Below are 7,168 nucleotides of genomic sequence, written 5' to 3' on the forward strand. Positions count from 1 at the left end.
CTTGGACAGAATAACGCAGCGGACTGGTTGGATGAATGGCAAACGGAGGTGCACACCAGGTGTTCGATGGAAGGTTTGGTGCGGTTTTGGAGGTGTGTTTGCAGTGTTTCTAGCTCAGACAACCTTCCAAGAGGGAAGGAAGCTAGAGGATAAGTGTGCTAAGAAGGCACAAGTCAATGAACTTGAAGAAGAAGTGGCTGGAACCAATTCAACAGCATTTCTTTATTCAATTCAAGTTGATTTTACAAGTGATAAGATCTCTTTTTATAGGCAAAGATGAGCTTGGAAGTGTGCTATGAAAGCTACATCAGCCAACAAATGATAAACGTGCAGACTTCCAATGTGCAGTAGCTGTTTCCCATCCATGTGCTCCACATGTTCCTCATGAAAAAGGTGTTGACTTAAGGAAGCCACCCGGTTGCTTGTGTTCCACATTTTGCACATGTTAAATGTGTTTCTTCTTGGCTAATTGAGGATGAGCAGCAGCAAAGCTTCTTGGCAGCATAGGTTTCCAAGTCTTTATTATTTGGCCTAAAAAACAAGGTAAAGATATTTAGTTAAAGAAGAACAAGCTAAGACTTAGAAAGAAAAGATTAAGTCCTTTATTCAACTTCCCTTTCTTGGTCTTAGAGTAAAGTTGATACTTCTTTGGATGGGAAGTCCCTAAAGGGGTTGCCATCATTCCCTCCCTCTTTAAAAACGATTTGTCCTCAAATCGGGAAGAAAGAAAGAAGCACAACTTTGGTTTTTGTTTTCCTCCTGGATCAAAAATATATATACAAAAGATAGCAAAAATGAGTATGATGAAGAAGATGTAAACAAAGATAAGAAGACAAAAGAAAAATCTTGTATTTTTGAAAAAGATTTTCTCTAAATTAGTCTTGGAAAAATGGAAAATTCCATAGTCCCAAGTTATTTGACTTTTATCTTGAGTTACTGGTTTACACAAGGGTAACATTAACTCAAGTTTTGAATTGCCATATTTTTAAAATGATTGCACAGAATATGGGATGACAATTGATTTAAAAGAGAAATGAATACTAGAAGAGTGCACAATAATTGGAAAAGAAGTAAAGAATGAGAACCGTTCCCTTTTAGGTTCCATGGTGATGGTAAGAGTAGGAGTTGCCATCATTAGCAAGAGCTCCTTCTCTTTACTTTCCTCTACTTTCTTCTTTTCTTCTTCTCTTTGCTTTTCCTCTTTCCTTCTCTCTCTTTCCTTTTTCTCTTCTTCTTTTTTCTCTCTTTCTTGTCTCTCTTCTTCCTTTCTTTCTTCGTCTTTTCTCTCTCTATTTCTTCTCTCTTCTTCTTCTCTCTCTCTTTCCTTTCTCTCTTCTTCTTTTTTCTCCCTTTCTTGTCTCTCAACATCTCTTTTTAGCTTTAATTCTATTTGCTTAGCTTGCAGCTCCTTAAGGTTAATCTTAAATTCTAGTTCTCTAATAAGGAAACCATTATCATTTAAGCTTTCAAGAAATATTTTTCCTTCTTCAATGTAATCTCTTAAGAATTGGAGGTTTCTCTTAATAGTTGAAGGTACAAACTCATTTCTCATGCAAGATTTTAATTCAAACCAATTATGAATGGGAGATTTTCTACCTATCCTAACATGATATTGTCTCTCATCCCACCACTCTCTTGCATGCTTTTCAAATCTAGATGTGTAGAGACTAAGGACATAAGATTCACTATTGCTAGAATGAAAATAGGATTCAGGTTTACTTTTTCTAGCAATAAATGGATGCATGTCATTAATGTCCTTTTCCCAAGCTAGGTATGTTAAAGCACCAATATCCACACCAAAGTATGGAATATTTGCCCTAGCTTGTTTATACAATTCATTCTCAATCCGATCAAATTCATGAAAGGAACAAGTCCTTCTTCTAGCTTCATCAAGTTTTCTTTTAATTTCTTTGAAACTAATGGATTGATCAAAACTAGAAGACCAATAGGACCTATATGAACAAGAAGACGGATAGGAAGTATAACAAGACATCAAAAACTTTTTTTTAGAATTTTGTGAAGGATTTCTAGAAAGATTCTAGAGGTAAAATGAACCAAATAACTCCCAGGAAGGAGAGGTGAGTCACAAATGGACAAGCTTAAGAACCTTGTCCTTCCTAGCCAGAGTGTCTTTGGTTGTTTCTTACCTTAGTTTCTAGGTAGAAATCTTTCAAAACTTTTTAAATGCAAGAAAGCTATGAACCTAGAAACCAAAAGAAGGTTTATCTATATGAAACGCGCTCCTAAGTACCACGGAGACTTAAAACATAAAAGTCAACAAGCAATGTAAAGTAAAGCAAATGGAAATGAATGACACACGGCCCTAAGTGAAAGTGCAAATGACACTTGGAGCCACTTGACACATTTTCACACTAAGAAGTGGAAACTAACCTATTACAATGTTTGATGGTGCACTTGGAATTGGTTGAAAAGCATTTTTCCAAGTCACTTTAAGTTGAAAATGAACACAAAAATGAAAGAATTTACAAAGGTTCCGTGATACCAAGCCAAATTTACAATTCAATGTTGGTACAATGAAATAAAGCCAAGTGTGGCTGCTAGTTCAGATTGGTTGAAGACCAAAGGTGATGTGTTTTTGCTGCTGAAATGGTTGCTGGACCAGCAATGTTAAAGTGCTCTTGGAGTCCAAGCTTGAAACCCTTTTAACACCTCATCCACTTCCTAAGATGCTACCCCCTTGGAGCAAGGAATCTGAGGTAGAGAAGCTGCACCAATACTTCACACAACCATACACCAGCAACAAACAGTTAGCACCAGAAAACTGGCACTACACCAGATTTTTGAAATGAAAAACCAACTTGACAGCACAATAGAAAGCCAATAAAGTGGGATTATAATCCGTTTGGGGTTGGAAAAAGAGGTGGTACGCAAAAGGAACCTAATAAAGGGTCTAGAACAGATTATAAAAGCAATAAAACTCAAAAACAAAGAGGAAATTCAAGTGTAGTGAAAGTGTTTGATAAAAATGACAAACTGTTTGATGAAATGCCACAAAGAACAGCAGATTTTGGTGTTTTTTGGTTTTGGATTCGTGAACACTGGATTGCAGGGGTTATGTGCTTTTTGATGCTTTGAATTCACATGTATAATGATTCAAAAGTGGTTGGAACAGAATCCCCTAGCTTTTGCCAATCCAAATTTCAAATTGAAACTTTTTAAGTTTGGAAAACAGCAAAGAAATGCATACTGCACCAAAAATGTGGCTGGAAAATTGGAACAATAATGTGAAAAACGAATGGCAGTGTATCCAAGGTTCCAATGATATGTCAAACAAGTTTATCTCATCAATTTTGGTGGGTACAAACACTTAGACAGCAAAGAATGATACTGCAGCAGAATATCAGTAGGAAATGTAAATGTCCTAAGACACAGCCAATGAAAACTGCACGGTGCAAAGCTGGATTAAACAGTATAGAAACCAAACTTTCACACAACTCAAACACTCATTTTTGAATTACACACTGAACAGCAGTTAAAATCATTTGAGAACTGGTCAAACACATAATCAAACTTGTGCAAAGCTGCAGAAACTGAAAATCTGGACAGACACGGTTTATTACATGTAAAACCATAAATTGAGTTTGGAAACACTGACAGCACAAGCTACTGGACTTTAACCAACTCAACTACTCTTTTTGAGATTCAGTGGTGAATTCTGATTGCTAACACTTTGAAACATGTATAAATGCATCAAATAAACTTGTCTCAAGCATTAGGATCAATGAATCTGGACAGACTCAGTGTGCACATGATCAAACCAAAAGTGACTTTTTATGCAGAATTTGAATCAGATTTGGATGAACTTATCCATTCATTATGCAATTCTGTGATGAATATGAGTTGCAATCACTTTGGACATTTTCAAAAACAGTAGACAAACGTGCACAATGCTTGAAACAACAAGAAATCTGAACAACAACAGATTACACTAAATACATCCAGAAATCATGTTTTATGCCGAATTTCAAAACAGAATGAACTGTTTTGTCAATGCTTTAACTCCTATGATCAAAGCTAGACAATGTCTTGTTGCTTTATATGATCAAGGAAGAGCTATCACTGCACTGGACACACTTAAAAACAGAAAAATAAAAGTTGGAGTAGATTAAAACCAATGGAACAGTGAAACACGACAATCACTAGCACATGACCGAACAAAACTGGAAAATGATGATTAAGCTGAATTGAAATGAAAATAAAGAAATGCACCGATTAAAATGATGATTAAAAACTAAGAGACAGTGAATGGAATCAAACATCCACAGCAAATGATGGAAGCAACTCCAAGCTTCAAGAATGGAGCAGCTCCTTGGACAGAATGACGCAGCGAACTGGTTGGATGAATGGCAAATGGAGGTGCACACCAGGTGTTCGATGGAAGGTTTGGTGCGGTTTTGGAGGTGTGTTTGCAGTGTTTCTAGCTCAGACAGCCTTCCAAGAGGGAAGGAAGCTAGAGGATAAGTGTGCTAAGAAGGCACAAGTCAATGAACTTGAAGAAGAAGTGGCTGGAACCAATTCAACAGCATTTCTTTATTCAATTCAAGTTGATTTTACAAGTGATAAGCTCTCTTTTTATAGGCAAAGATGAGCTTGGGAGTGTGCTATGAAAGCTACATCAGCCAACAAATGATAAACGTGCAGACTTCCAATGTGCAGTAGTTGTTTCCCATCCATGTGCTCCACATGTTCCTCATGAAAAAGGTGTTGACTTAAGGAAGTCACCCGGTTGCTTGTGTTCCACATTTTGCACATGTTAAATGTGTTTCTTCTTGGCTAATTGAGGATGAGCAGCAGCAAAGCTTCTTGGCAGCATAGGTTTCCAAGTCTTTATTATTTGGCCTACAAAACAAGGTAAAGATATTTAGTTAAAGAAGAACAAGCTAAGACTTAGAAAGAAAAGATTAAGTCCTTTATTCAACTTCCCTTTCTTGGTCTTAGAGTAAAGTTGATACTTCTTTGGATGGGAAGTCCCTAAAGGGGTTGCCATCACATGGTCAGAAGATGGTATATACAAGACATCGGAAATTCCGTCCTCGTAATCACGCTTATCGTAGATTGAAAAAAGCATTTAATGGAAGTGCTGAGGATGAGGTTGTGTCCAGCCCCGGAATGGTGAAGAGGTGTACAACGAAGTAAAAAACATTGACATTGTGTTCAGAAAACATCATAAAAGTACCTTTGCAAGAAACATTTGGATGAAACGTTCAATATTTTTAAATCTTCCATACTGGTGTAAACTTGTTGTTAGACATAGTATTGACCAGAAGCTTCAATCATAGAGTTATACGTTGCAGAAGAAGCCATTGAATTTTTTTCAAGTTATATGCCAAGTTGTGAACCAGTGGGTCTTCCCAAGAGCATACATGAAGGAAAATGTGAAGGTAAGGGTGTTCGAGGTGTCATAATTCAAAGTGTTAGTAGAAAAGAAGTTGATCAAGCTCATTTGTACATCTTAAACAACATTTTTGATGTGATTCCTTACATTTCTGAACACGTTAATGAAATAAAGGCCTCGTACTCAAGAATGAGTGAAAAATGGCATCTTAATGAACATATCAAAACCTTCTTACAATGGTTTAAGAAAAAGATTTATGCGACTCCACATGTTTCTGAAAGTTTGTTGAGGTTATCTCGTGGGCCAAACATAGATGTCATTACATATGGTGGGTACTATATAAACAATATTTGTTTTTAGACAAAGGTAGAAGATGACAAAAATAGAGTTCAAAATAGTTGGGTTACACTACAAGCTGAGGTTGTGCACTTTGCTAGTTCTAAAGACAAAAATCCAATCACAGCATCCATGAGTTATTTTGGAATAATACAAGAAATATGGGAAGTTGATTATATCAGTTTTAGAGTCCTAGTTTTCAAGTGCAAATGGGTTGATATAAATTATGGTGTTATGACAGATGACTTTGGTTTCACATTGGTAGACTTTAACAAGATGAATTACACTGATGAACCATTTATTATGGCTAGTCAAGCAAGACAAATATTCCACGTAAATAATCCAGCGAATAAAAAATGGTTAGTGGTTTTGGAAGGAAAAAACATGCACTGATATGATGATGAAGATTCTCTTGATATACTTGAGACAACATCTGTTGCATCAAGACCCATTGAAGACTCAATTGATGACGTTGCCGATGACATCCACGCAATTCGTAGTGATCACACTGAAGGGCTCTGGGAGAAAACAATATCTGAATAGGTTTTTGTATATTTCTTGTAATGACTTTATATGTAGTTGTATTCATCATATTTGAATTAGTACTAACCTTGTATATATTTTTCAAGTAAGTCGACCTCAGACTCTAGATCAGGACAGACCAGCCATGGTCGAGGCGTCACACGATTGGCAGATGTGACATCCAGACGAGTTGATGGGCAGAGGAGACATGTTGACATTGATCTTATTATGTGATTTAACATGTTTTTTGTTTTAAACAGCAACATTATGATATTCCAAACACTGGACAGATTAGAAAGAAAGTGTTATCGCATATAGCGATCAGATGGAGGGATTTCAAGACAAGGCTGACACTTCTATATGTCTTTGGAGACAGACAACATGAGAATCCATGTCAGCATTATACCTTCACAAAGGAGGAGTGGATGCAGTTTCGTGCATCTAGAGAGTTTGAGGAATGGAAGGTATGTTTCTTAACATCTACAAAGTCTTTCATGAAGTTTATTATGATTTTACACTTACAAATATAAATGGTTTCACAGGATAAAAGGTTAGGCGCCCAAGAAAGGCAAAGGCTAAATGGTGCACCACACTTGTTATAACGAGGTGGTTATGCAAAACTTGAGAAGAAAATTAGAAAGAGTCGAGCGGAGGCCTTGGGGCTTGAGTCCCCCGACCTAGCACCTGACCTGTTAGGTACGAGCTGTGGAAGGCTGCTCGGACTAAATCTGATGGGAACATGACATCTTCCTCAGCTCCCTTTATCTCACAAAGAATTGTAAGTTCAAATTCTAAACATTGTTTGATTGTGTATTTATCATAGCATGTCTTTTAAGTAACAAAGTTTTTTTTTATGTGCAGGATGAGTTGGTTGAGCAACATACTCAGGGAACATTTGCTGGCCAAGGTAGGGACGACATTCTAACAACGGCCATTGGAAAGCCTGAGCACCCA

Source organism: Vigna angularis, chromosome 3, assembly GCF_016808095.1.
Source record: "Vigna angularis cultivar LongXiaoDou No.4 chromosome 3, ASM1680809v1, whole genome shotgun sequence".
In the NCBI taxonomy this organism is placed as follows: Eukaryota; Viridiplantae; Streptophyta; class Magnoliopsida; order Fabales; family Fabaceae; genus Vigna; species Vigna angularis.